Source organism: Sphaeramia orbicularis, chromosome 8 (assembly GCF_902148855.1).
Source record: "Sphaeramia orbicularis chromosome 8, fSphaOr1.1, whole genome shotgun sequence".
Classification (NCBI taxonomy): domain Eukaryota; kingdom Metazoa; phylum Chordata; class Actinopteri; order Kurtiformes; family Apogonidae; genus Sphaeramia; species Sphaeramia orbicularis.
Genome location: NC_043964.1, coordinates 45,546,447 through 45,560,391, shown reverse-complemented (window position 1 = coordinate 45,560,391; position 13,945 = coordinate 45,546,447). Strand labels below are relative to the sequence as shown.

The 13,945-nt window shown below is 37.2% G+C and overlaps 1 protein-coding gene and 1 long non-coding RNA gene across 2 annotated transcripts in view; both read right to left on the bottom strand.

Moving 5' to 3' along the window:
* rab3db (RAB3D, member RAS oncogene family, b) overlaps positions 1 to 13,945 on the bottom strand; it is a 46,737-nt gene that overhangs the window by 6,295 nt on the left and 26,497 nt on the right. The window lies entirely within an intron of this gene.
* On the bottom strand, positions 8,228 to 12,091 carry LOC115424950 (uncharacterized). The gene is made up of 2 exons (XR_003936144.1): positions 11,046 to 12,091; positions 8,228 to 8,552 (listed from the first exon to the last, which is right to left on the bottom strand). It is a non-coding gene; the product is annotated as an uncharacterized LOC115424950 (long non-coding RNA).

Below are 13,945 nucleotides of genomic sequence, written 5' to 3'. Positions count from 1 at the left end.
TTATCTACTGGTACTGTCCCATGTCCTGTCCCATGTTTCAGTATGCCATGTCATAGTATTGCTGTCACGTGTCTGCAGTGTTAGTTATTATTATGTGTCTGCAGTGAGATGTCTTCTTGTTTGTACTATGTTCTCTGTATGGCATTGCAGGCCCCGCGCACTATTGCCTTCGATGAATTTCCCCCGGGGACAGTAAAGTATATCTTATCTTGTCACATGTTTTGTGTCATTTGTGTCTTGTTGAATAAGAACTCAGATTGTTCTCATTTTCTTTCTTTTAATTTGAAGTCATGAACAACATTACCATTAAATTGTGAACTCCGAGACTAAAGATATGTTTTCCTCATGTTGTGTTTTTATGTTGGTTTTTGCCTTGTGGCTTCAATGTTGTTTTTGCTGCATCTTTTGTCATTTTGTGTCGTTATGTCATTCTCATCATATGGTTAATCAAGGATTGTCTTTTTTTCATGTTATTTTTTCATCTATTTAGGTTGATGTTGAGATGGTACACAGTGATAGAAAGTTAAAGTCAATACTTCCACGAACATGAATTAAAATTAAAACTGTTCTTGAAAATGTAAGGAGAAGAAAGTATAGACATATGTCAAAATGTAGATAATAAAAGGCTGCCAGAAAAACAGTCAAGTACTGATACTACAAAACTCTACTTAAGTACAGTTACAAAGTTTTATCCCAAACTCCCTTTTAAAGCACTTGGTTTCTTTACTACAACAAAATGCCCCTCTATTGAACGACGTATACAATGTATCAGAACATGTCTTTTAGATACAGGCTCCTGATACATGTCTGAACATGGATGTGGGGCTTTCATCAAGGCAGTCTAAAGAAACCTAGTGATGACAAACATGAGCGGTCCAGAGTCCAAGGAGGTGTGGCTGTAGAGTGCTGCTGCCTCCAAGCCAGAAAACCTGTCCTGTTTTATCAGAGGCATTATCTGATTTAACATAGTCGTGTGCGAACGGCGGGAAATGGTTCAAATAGGTAGACTGATGGGATTCAACAGCGGCTCTCGGCTCACGCTGTTACTTGGTAACCCTGCCTGAGCCCTTCATTTGCACTGGAAACCTGTCTGTGTTATTGTGCTTGTGTGTTCTCTGCTAGTGTTTTTCCTCACAGAGGAGGAGGAGGGAGGAGGGGGTTGTCCAGGTAACCAGAGGCCATCAAGGGTTATGAATGTTCCATTACAGTCTTAACTGCTGTGGGTGGTCATCCTAAATCAGCCTTCACACATTTTAAAAAGAAGATGCATTAACAATGGCACTTGTGGCAATTATCCAGCATTCTGCAGCATAAAGGAGTGTCTAACCACACAGACAGGGCTGCTAGAATCAACAATGGCCAGCAAACAAAAGCTGCTCAATAGCTAAAGACATGTTATGTACAAGGGAGGACACTAAATACTATAATTTTGGTTTATAGAAGCTTGTTTGTTTGTTTTTAATACTGTACATACTTCCCATATATCCAGATTGTATCTTACCACAGAGACTGAGAAATGCATATGTGTCACCATTATTTAATTTTAAAGCGAAGACACATCAGCCCGACTGCCAACCGTCACCAGAAAAGGTAGCCTGACTGATCAGTTGGCGCCAGTCTCCCCAACGCGGTCAAAAAAGTGTGAAGAACACAGCAAATCAACTACTGACTTGAACATACATTCTGCGCTTGCATGAGACGTAAACCCGGAAATTACGGGACATCCCTGTAGACCAAAACCCAGAGCTCGCAGTCGTCAGTCATTGTTGTCAGCAGAGAGTTTCGAATTGTCAAGAAGGGTTGTTGTTGTACTGTTTGAACAGGTGGCTACTAATCAGAAGCCAGCTCTTGGGCCAATTACATGCAAGCACAAGATAAATCACCAATTTTCAGAAAGCCTGTTTGTCTTGATAATGTCTCTCTGTGACATTCATCCTTTAAGATCAATCCAACAACACATTTTTCCTCCATGATGAATGTTTGTTCAGGATTATGAATAGAATTCCCAAAATTTGGCTGGCCAGCATCATAAAAATTCTGGGAAATCTTTGCTACATTTATGTCATTGACCCTGGTGAAATTGGGTCAACTGACCAGATCCATCCAATTTCTGAGAAGTCTCTACTACAGGCATCAACCTGAGTCAGTTCTGGGAAATCTATAATTATTCTATCTGAACCACCATGTACTTCCACACCCTAGTTCAAATATCTTAAGTATTGTCATAACTTGTGCAATAATCAATGCCATTATACTGTTAAAAATAAAATCTTTTTTATTTTTCAAGTAAACCACAGTATATAAATGTTTAAATTGCATAATTTGGTATATTTAGTGCAAAAAAATTTAGATATGGGTGCTTCTATGAAACTGGGTTAATTTTGGTATCTGGCACTTTTCCAGCTTTTTAGATCCAATAATAAGAGAGAAATGTAGACATATTTCGCCCAAGATGTACCAAATAGATAAATGCAAAAAAATTCCAAATCCAAAATTAATGAATTTTTAATAAAATATCAGGACCCAAATTGGGACATGAAAAGCTACCTAGGTGTCCTTTTTGATCTGAAAACATGTCTGTAAATGGTCTTATATAGACTATTAATAAAGACACTGTGTTACATGTGTTGATCTTCGATTTTTCAAATCAAACCCAGGGTTTTTCACAAATCTCAGTCTCATTCCAGGTTTCTTGTGGAACCCATCGTGTCCATTCATGTTACACGTGGAACCTGCCCATTTAAACACATGTAAATCACGAGTGATTTTGCAACAGTGGTCATTTTTAAGAAACACTCTGCCTTGCATATTTACTTCGATTCTCAAAATGTACATGTAAGAAAATAAAAAGATATTCAAAAAATAATAGCGTGGAATTTTCGCATCCTTTTTACCAGATGACTTGGATTTTTGCATGTGTGCGTCAAAATAAAAATGTATTTTATCTGAAAAATAATTCATTTGCTCTCAGTAAATAATTATTTTTAAAATAGACCCAAAGTGCTTCCAAACTTACTTCATAACATTAGTCTTCATCTAGTCTGAATTTTAGCCCCTCTGTCCTGCTTTTAGGACCAGTTTCATAGAAGCACCCATATTCAACTTTCTGTATCATGATGATTGATGACTAGGTGGGTGTTGCCATGGTACCATTGCTAGTGACTTCCTATTGCTTACTGATTTTCACTAAAAACTGACCATTTTAAATAGACAAACACATGGAGGGAGGGAGAGGGAGGGAGAGACAGAGAGAGAGAGGAATTTTATCACAGTTATTTCTAATAAATAAAACTTAAATACAGTGATATTAATATATTATTACGTTATTGGCTCAGTTATTACAAAGCGTTTTTTTTTTTTTTACCAGGCCAATAATGTAATAACCTACCGATAACGTAATAAGTTATTATGTTACTGGCCAAAAGTTATTACGTTATCGGTTCAGGACTTTTATTACACTATTGGCCAGTTATTATGTTATTGGCCTATTACATTTTAAAAAATGGCAAATTTATTACATTATGGGTCGTTATTACGTTATTGGCTTCTACAGACCTTTTGTCTTATGTTGACTTTTTTTAACAGTAATGCTTGACTTGCAATCAGAGATCTCATTTATTATTTGTCATTTTCATTCATTACCATGTGCTTGCATGTAATGCAAGGCACAATCAGAAGTCTCATTTATTATTTGTCATTTTATTCATTACCATGTGCTTCCACATAATGCAAGGCACAAGGTACTATTGTTCATCGTATGTATTATTTACCTTGTGCTTGCATGTAATGCAAGGCACAAGACACTATTTAGGGATGCACCAATACTACTTTTTTCCAGACAAAGTACAAGTACTTACATTTGATGCTGATACTGAGTACCAATATGAGTACGTAATACCATTACAGTTCTTAGTTACTTTTGAAAATGTGCTTTATTGTCATTGTCATTAATCTGATTGTAACAAAATGCTGCTACTGACATTTAATGCATTGAAATGAGCGTTTCTCAAACAATCCACCAGAGGGCGCTGCTCTTAATTAACCATACTTGCCAAATACCACAAAGAAGAGTAAAGTTTTTTGAGAAGAAAAAGAAAGTCAGTAATAACAAACATGGCGACAACAGAGGAGGTAATACTAATGTAGATACTAATGTTGGTGTTGATATTGATGATGGTAGTTGTCATAAATATGTCAGAAATTTTTTACTAAATCACAAAAGGGGTAACGGTCACTCTTTGAAAAGATTCGCTACCTCCACGGTTCCAGGTGGAACTGCTTCTCTGTCAGAGCCGTACAAGATAATATGATGATGTATATATGGCTCTGGGTACGCATCCGCAGCCCCCCCCCCCCCCCCCCCCCCAAACACACACGCACACACACATATTTTTGTCTTTTTATCTATCAATGTTTTGTATTGGTGTTCTTTTTACTTAAATACATGTACCCCTTTGACTTTAACAAAGATGAAAAAAGGTGTGTGTTTGCCAAAAGACCAAACACATATTTCCATGACATAAAATACAGGGCTATAGATAATGTGAAAAACAGTGAGTACACATTGCACAAAATGTATGCTTGTGTTCCACAGATTTGCTGTGCAAGTGCCATGTGGTGTTTTATCAGACTGGTACTTTGTGTTTCCATGGAACACAAAGGGGAGGCCAGCAGCTGCCAAGGTGGGATCAACAATATCCTTTTTTTGAAGGAGCAGGTGAGATCTCTTCCAGCTGCTTCTCAGAGGAACCACACGTTAATTTACTGCCAGGAAACTTCAGAGTTGATTATTAACATCACGGCTGTAGTTTCACCAGGCAGGCTCTCTGCTCCCACACCCATTAAATACACTACAACACTAGCGCTGAAGTACACTATATCTTTGCCTCTGTCAGATGCTGATAGGGAGCTTCCACTGCTTCCTCAACCTAGGAAATACCACGTCCCTTTGTCATTAAATGGTGGCTATGTCAAGATCGGACACAGAAAACTATGTTTATGTTCTCCAAACTCCTCTAATAACATAATTGTCCAACACATATAGTTGTGAATTTACACCCTCCACCCTTGCTGTTGGAATACAACATAATGCTAACAATACGCATCATTTAACAGAGACACATTTGGTCAGGTAGGTGACTGTGTGTTTTGGTGTGGGCTCCTCTGCCGCTGACTCATCTTGGCCAAATTTGTGTATTATTCAGTGGCTCACATGTTGGTTCAAATGAATCATCTGTTTGAATAACGTTAACAATGTCTATCAAGAGGACTTCACATCTACTTAGAAGAATGAGCTCCAGAAAATTACAGAACAGTGTCAAAGCCTGGGTGACTCAAGTCATGTTTCATCAAGTGGTTATTTTCCAAAATTCAAGATTATGTTAGTTCACACAGTAAAGCTGCATGATTACTGAATCATAATGACATACAATAGCAAAAGACTGCAAGTAAAAGTAGACACACCTTGTAATTGTTTTTGTTCAATATGTTTTATAAGGGATCAGCGCAATGACAGAATGTATGCTTGTGTGTGACTGATGTGTTTCTGCTTGTTTTTTTTACCTATTATTTTAGCTGCTTTTATTTGTATGTTTCTATATATGATTTACTGATTGGATGGCACTTCTATTAAATTTCGTCGTACTTGTTACAATGACAAAGATATTTGAGACTGATCTCATAAAATGGCGTATGTCACGTCAGTTCTTATGGCATGCGGCATGCTATACGTACACATTTTCGACCTTTCGTGTGTTATTCAACAGCATTTGATCACGTGTCAATTTACGCCAAGATCTCCGGTTCACATAACCCTCAGTGCGTGGTATTTTTTTTACATTAGATGCCTTTCATTGACATTGCAAATAAATACAATGAAATTTTAAAGGACAAGGTAAAAACGGGACCAAATCAAAGAGAGCCGTATTCACAGAGTGCTGAGCTGCTGCATGTACACGTGCCACCATCAGAGCAGGACATCCTACCCTAGGGCATCGATTGAGGTTGGACAGGGGGCTACTTAAAAGTGTGAACATACACGTGGAAACCTTATAATGGGCCAGATCTATCAAAGGTTTGTGTGTATTAAAGCGTGTGCAAACTCATTGCACACGCAAAAAATGCACAAACTGATTTACTAAGAGTGCGCAATAAGGGTTGCATCTTTCAAAGGCGCAAAATAGCGCATCTGCATCCAATTAGTACATTTGCCACAATAAATATGCAATTTGGGGTGTTTACGCACAGCTGTGCATGTGGTGGGAGGAGAAAATGTAGATATATTTATGGCAAGCCGAGTGAGCATTTATTAGATATCCTTGATATCCACTGCCGTTTTGCTGCACTAGTAAGGCAAAACATCACACTAGTTTACTAGTGAGGGGCAAAAACGTGCACTAGTTAACTAGTGAAGGCCAAAATGTTCACTAGTTAACTAGTGGATGCATTTTTGCCATTACTAGTTTACTAGTGCAGCTAAAATCTCTCACTAGTTAACTAGTAGGAGCCAAAAATGTTCTCTAGTTAACTAGTGAATGCATATTTTACCTTACTAGTTTACTAGTAAAAGCCAAAATCTCTCACTAGTTTACTAGTAAAAGCCAAAATCCTCACTAGTTAACTAGTAGATGCATTTTAGACATAATAGTTAACTAGTATGGTGCAAAATGTCCACTAGTAAACTAGTATGGTACAAAATGCCTACTAGTAAACTAGTTGAGCATATGCTAATGAGGAGGTGGGTACAAAGATTAAACTGAAGCTTCCTATTGGCTTTTCCTGGAAGATTCCCACCTTAAAGTAAAATCATGTCCTAAGGCACGGCTGCACATTACGCATTTCCGGTGGAATATCAGGACATCTTTTTTTTTAATCCGTCAACTTTATTAAACAAAATCTGGACATACATTCTGAAGAATTACAAGAAATGTTTTTTTTTTCCAGACAGAGCATCGATATCAACCTTATGCCGAAACAGTATTTGTTATCTCAGGACGTTAAATTACTTCCGCTGACCGGTAGAGTGCAGAGCTACTGGGCCTGGCCAAGAAAAAGTGAACATAAGGGCCAATTTCTTTTTTCTCCAAAACCATATTCTGATTACTCAGTATGAAAGACATAGACCTCTAAGTTTCTAAAACTGTTTAATTTGTACCTGAATTACAACTGGATATATAAGAACATATATGAGAAAAAACTAATTTTTAATTACAGTGTAAATTAAGAACAGTTAAGGTTGTAAAGCATAAAGCATAATTTCTGAATGTTAATAGAAATGTATAAATAAATATGTTCAAAATATATGCCTGTGTCTAATTGCATATTTTACATTTCATCTTGAATGTTTTATATATATATATATATATGTATATATATATATATATATATATATATATATATATATATATATATATATATACACACACACACAGCAGAAAGATATTAAATAAAGTAATGAAACCTATGTTGCCAAAGACTGATAATTTTATCGGTATCTTAATAAAATCTTTGATTATTATGGTGCATTACACTGAACAAACACCTCAACCATGAATTGTTTTTTTAAAACTAAAATAATAATGTTAGTTTCATTATTGGATATAATGTACTCTCATATATTAAGAAAAGTGTGGTATGCTAAATATTTGCACTTTCTTGAGAAACAGCACTTTTTTGGCATTTTTTCCAAACCTTGAATAACTGCTGTGCATTTTCCTTACTCTATTACTTTGTCAATGATGATAAATTCATGTTTTTTATTAAATATCTGGTGATTATTCCTGAATGGCATGTTAAAGTACTTGCTTAGACCTACAAATTGAGCTATTATGGTTTCTGCTAAATTAATTTTTAAAAACAGATATGGCATAAGACTGATGAGGTCTCTGATACTGTGTATTCAATAGTAACTTTTAATTTGTATGTTTTGTCGCTTTTTTCACGTTCCTGCAAAGTCCACATGCTTACCTTCTGTCAAAGACTGTCAGGACCAGAGGTCAGGAAGACACAGTCTACTACAAGACTGAGAGTCCATGTTGAGGAACTTATATGAAGGATGAATGCGCGTGAAATGTTCAGTACAGTCATCCCTCTTTCACTCACATGCAGAATAAGTCCACTTTACACAGTAGCCTGTCTATTGGCACACGACCAAAAAAGGCCCTTAGTTTAGGTCAGAGCAAGCAACAGTACAAGCAGAAATGCAATGGAACATCTTCAAACAGTGTTGTGAAACAATTATTTTAATCAGAATAAAGACCAAAAAAATACATTAATAAGAACAGTATGAATTCATTCTCAGCATTGTGTCCCTTCTATGTGACTTGCCCATAAGTATTTTGGCAAGTTGTTGTTTTTTTAAATATCACATCACTTTTTCAATGACCTTAACAAAGATCTGTCTGTATGAGCTGCAAATATGTCATCATGGGCACAAGTAATAAAGTCATACAAATCCATTGCTTTGATCTGCTTCCGCACTTGTCAGAAATATTTTGCACATGCCACAGTCAATGGCCTTTAAAGCACTTGCCTCCAGAATCTTGTAGGTTCATCTGAAATACAGAAACAAAGATTGTAAATGGTGTCAAGTACATCAGTTACTCAGCAATAATGTTTGGAACCATATCTATATGTGCTTCAAGCTGTTAAAGACAAGACAGTTTTGAAATTGAACATGGGCAGTTTATAGGGTAGCCAAGTAAGTGACATTTAGATTTTCTCCCCTGTTTATTTACAGTATTACAGAACTAGAATTCATGCCAACCTCCACACTCACCTACCCTGGAACTGCACTGCTACATTTTTAGCAAGGGTTTAGTCTTTACTTTGATCTGTGTGAACTCCACAACATCTTTATCATCTTAATTATGTGCAGTAATCATTAATAGCAGCTACATATATATTTTTTGCTTCTGTGGTTATTGAAACTGAAATGTTGCAACGTTAGAATAGAAAACTCAGGACAACTTCAACAGAACTTTGAACGTGACATTTAAGCTACTCGTCTACTCTCAGCTTCTTCTGTGTCTGCCTTTTTCATATAGTAGCAGAATAGCGGTGATCTCTCACAGAGATCTCATTTCTAGGCCTCTTTTACCCAACACTGTCAAAATAAAATTAAATTGCGTTTCTAATAACGTGATTATCTGCTGCTGAACAGATCCCAACAGCCCAACGCTAATGTTAGCTAGGATGGCTAAGGTAACTTACCTTCAACATTGCACTGACGGAAGACGGAAAAAACGTAAAACACTTTCTCGGGTTTGCTGTGCTAATTGTCCTGGAGCCTCAATAAATCATTGAGGGAAACTTTAGGCAATTCCAACAAACGAGTGAATCTGAACGACTGCCACGATCCTGTTTTCATCCACTTCAAATCTCCCCGTCCCGGCATTGAAAATTAGCCTTCTGTGAAACACGTAAGTACCGCCTACATAAACCCTGGACGAATCAGAGACTTTGTCCCACCTGTTCATTTGCATGCATGTGTGTCACTAGTTTACTAGTGAGGCTGAATCTGTCTACTAGTAAACTAGTGAGAGCATTTAGACCTTCTAGTTTACTATTGCAGCCAAAAACTCAACACTAGTGAAGTAGTAAGAGCGCAACTGTCCACTAGTGAACTAGTAAGATGGAAAAAATACCCACTAGTTCACTAGTAAGAGCCAAAAATATACACTAGATAACTAGAGAGGCTATTTTCAGTTTTACTAGTAAACTAGTGAATGCAGCAGATGTCATACATGTTAACTAGTAAAAATTGTTAAAACCTCACTAGTTTACTAGTTGTGCAAAGATGTTACTAGCGCAACAAATTTCCATTTACTAGTTATCTAGTGGGTCTAACACACCCCAGCAAGTTTTCTAGTGTGAATTTTACCTCTTACGGTCGGCGGAAGTAATTTAACGTCCTGAGATTATAAATACTGTTTCGGCATAAGGTTGATATCGATGCTCTGTCTAGAAAAAAAAAAAAAAACACATTTCTGTAATTCTTCAGAATGTATGTCAAGATTTTGTTTAATAAATTTGACGGATTAAAAAAAAAGATGTCCTGATATTCCACTGGAAATGCGTAATGTGCAGCCGTGCCTTGGGACATGATTTTACTTTAAGGTGGGAATCTTCCAGGAAAAGCCAATAGGAAGCTTCGGTTTAAGCTTTGTACCCACCTCCTCATTAGCATATGCTCAACTAGTTTACTAGTAGGCATTTGTACCATACTAGTTTACTAGTGGACATTTTGCACATACTAGTTAACTAGTATGTCTAAAATGCATCTACTAGTTAACTAGTGAGGATTTTGGCTTTTACTAGAACTAGTGAGAGATTTTGGCTTTTACTAGTAAGGTAAAATATGCATTCACTAGTTAACTAGAGAACATTTTTGGCTCCTACTAGTTAACTAGTGAGAGATTTTAGCTGCACTAGTAAACTAGTAATGGCAAAAATGCATCCACTAGTTAACTAGTGAACATTCTGGCCTTCACTAGTTAACTAGTGCATGTTTTTGCCCCTCACTAGTAAACTAGTGTGATGTTTTGCCTTACTAGTGCAGCAAAACGGCAGTGGATCAAGGATATCTAATAATGCTCACTCGGCTTGCCATATATTAATTTAGCACACGCAAACTGATTTATCAAACCCGAAAGCAATTTTGCTCATAGAAACTGCGTCTATTTACCACATCCAGAAGGAGGTGCAAACGGTTTGGATGCTAATTGTGCACATGACTGCGGTTAGCAGACATCGAAATGATGAAACAAGATGCAGAGAACACATTTTTCACTCTCATGCGAACATTTTTGGAATGACAGACGAAAAAATAATTGAGACATATGCCCCCCCCCCCCACACACACACACACACACACACACACACACGGGACTCTTTTCCACTCCTGATGATTGTGATTAAAAATACGCATCGACATTCGGCTACATGGTGACAAAATTATTATAACTATGAGGAAGTCAAGCTTTGAACACTTGCATAATGTACAAGCTGAACTTGCACAAAGGCCAGCCCAACATTTTAAGACCAACCTTGTCTTTATGTGTCTCCTCTAAGCCAGTGTCTCCACTGTCCAACATGTTGACTGAAAGGGATGTCCTGGTGTGAATGAGCATCCCACATGTGCTTATTTTCCTTTGTTTCACAGCGAAAGTAAGCAACCAGAGGATTCATTATCTGAAAAACAACTAAACAGACTGAACACATGGAGCTCAAGGATAGAATAGATTTAGTCAGACAGTAATTTTACACTGCATAAATGTTATTAGCTATAGCTATATAACCCACCATGTCCTCCACATACAGGTCCATCGCATTACTTTTAGAATTATGCTTGGCAAGCATGACGTAGCCCTTGTCGCAAAAATTTAAAGGGGAAGGATCAGTCTTACAGATCAGTTCCTTTCACAGATCCCCGATCCAGCTACAATGTTGATATTGGGGCCGATACCCAATCCTAATATCAGATCAGTGCAACCTTAGTACACTATAACAAATTTCTCTAATTTCTACAGTAAAAAAATTACAGTAGCTTCTTATTCTAACAATTGACAAGGTGTTACTGTATATTGCAATGCATTGTGGGTAAAAAAAAATATTTACCGTAAATTCAAGCATTTATTCACAGTATCACATTGTAAAATTACAGGATCGTTGTGTTTTCACTTGGTTCTGATCGTAAATGATACAAATTACAATTACACAGAATGTTGAAGGCGCGAAAGAGGAAATGAAGGCGGACATGGGCGAGTGAACCAGACATCCATCCACTCAGTAAAGTGTAACCAAGACATTATTAGCCCACAAAATTAAAATGAAATTCAAGTAGTAACTTCATGCAATATAATTTGACCATGTAGACGTCTATTTTAACTTGGCGTGTAATGCAGACATGTCAAAACCAGCATCTTAGTAAGAATAATGTTTCTTTATTTGTGTGAGTGACTGTATTTCACATTATTTTATTTATCTTCGTCATGTTTCATACAGATTATATGGGGTGTGGGAGTCGGAATGCACTGTTTTTGCAAATGTTAGCTAGCGAAAAACTGGTTAAGTTAAGCTAATGCAAGCTGCATGCATTAGCCCTGTTTGGAAATGCCTTGAATAGTCTAGGCTCTGTTCGCACCATAGATAGATAGATAGCTAGATAGATAACTTTATTGTCTGTTCCAGCTAAAAACAGAAATTCATCTTTTGTCACGGCTGTAAGACAAAATTAAAAAAAAAAAAAAAAAATACACTTAGGCATTAAAAGCACTCCAACACACTCAAACACACAATGCAATGGATAAAAACCACCATTAGCACAGCCACAGTCGAACTGGAGCAGTGTGTTTATTCAACAAAATAAGCAGCTCTACAAAAAACCAGCGCATCTGTGTACTGCAGGGGTCACCAATCCTAGTCCTCGAGGGCCGGTATCCTGCATGTTTTAGATGTTTCCCTCTTCCAGCACACCTGACGGTCATTATCAGGCTTCTGCAGAGCTTGATGATAGGCTTATCATTTGAATCAGGTGTGTTGGAAGAGGGATACATCTAAAACATGCAGGATTACAGCCCTCGAGGGCCAGGATTGGTGACCCCTGGTGTACTGCAATACGTGTGTCTCTGTAGTTAAAGAGAAATCTGACTGGCTCATTTTACAGGCTGATGTAAGTCTAAAACTATTATACTGTATGTTGAAGCTTTTGAAAATTATATCAGTTTAATCACGTTACCCTCAATCGTACACCTGAGGGTGCTGATAATGTCTTCAATTCAAAATAATGATAATGTGTTCAGTTGATTTTTTCTTTGTCTTACCGGTGTTCTCAACAGCAGCTGATGTTGAGAGAATACCACTCCCTGAGTCTCAAAGACTCTTCATCTTAGGTAGTGTATTTTTTTAGTCTGTTGCAAAACTAGACTATATGAATAACACAGTTTTTAGTAACCTGTGGTTATGTTCATGTTGAAGGCAACAGAAAGAACATGCGTCTAAAAATGCCAGAAGAACGATAATAAACCATTGTTTATTTACGTTTAGGTGGTGTTCTCACAGCAACAAATTGGATGCTGAGCATTGAGGGCCAAGTGTTTGTGGGTCCACACCAGAACATTGTGGCTGGAATGTCAGCAGTTTTCTTGTGCCACTACATCTTCAATCTGGTGTACCGAGAAAGAAAAGGCATCGGGCACACTGGAATTCATCCAAAGGTTTGTGCTTGAAGGGGATGCTAGTGGATTATTATTTTGTTACATTTTCCATTATGAATAACATATGATGTTATTTTTATTCAACTCCCTGCATTTCCACTGTATTGTATTGAAAAGCTACTTTCTGCCTCAGCTTGCATGGATGGCACATCTGCAATTAAAGCAAATTTTTGTTTGGCAGTTCTGCATATTTGGAAAACTGATAAGCTTGTCTCCACAACTTGATGGGTTCTGCTGTCTCTTGTTAACAATGTATTTCATTAAGTGTCTTTTTCTCTGATTTTGTGACTTCAGATGCTTCATTGGGATCAATCCAACCTCTGGCACAACGACAACAAAGTGGATCAGTCCAAGAAGTGGGAAAGTGCACGAGAAGAGGAACAACAGCGTAAATCTTCATGTCTCTGCACTTCTCAGAAAATTAATGGACTCTGAATGGCTTTGAGCCAGTTGCAAAAGAAAGGACAATGGCACACTATTTAATTAAAGCAGAAGTAAGTGAAATATTTTTGTTACTGTAAGTGTTAAATAGTTATATATTCCTATAGCCATCAGTCATTTAGAGTGTTTGGTCTTTAACTTGGGTCTCCCAGTCCCTCTGGTCTGCATTAAATTGAAAAGAAATATGTGGAGTTCTCAATCCTGATTGGCTGAAAGAGGGAGGGGATACAGGAAATGACTTTTGTTTACTGCAGAGTGTAGGATCCATGTTTCTGACAAAATACTCTAAA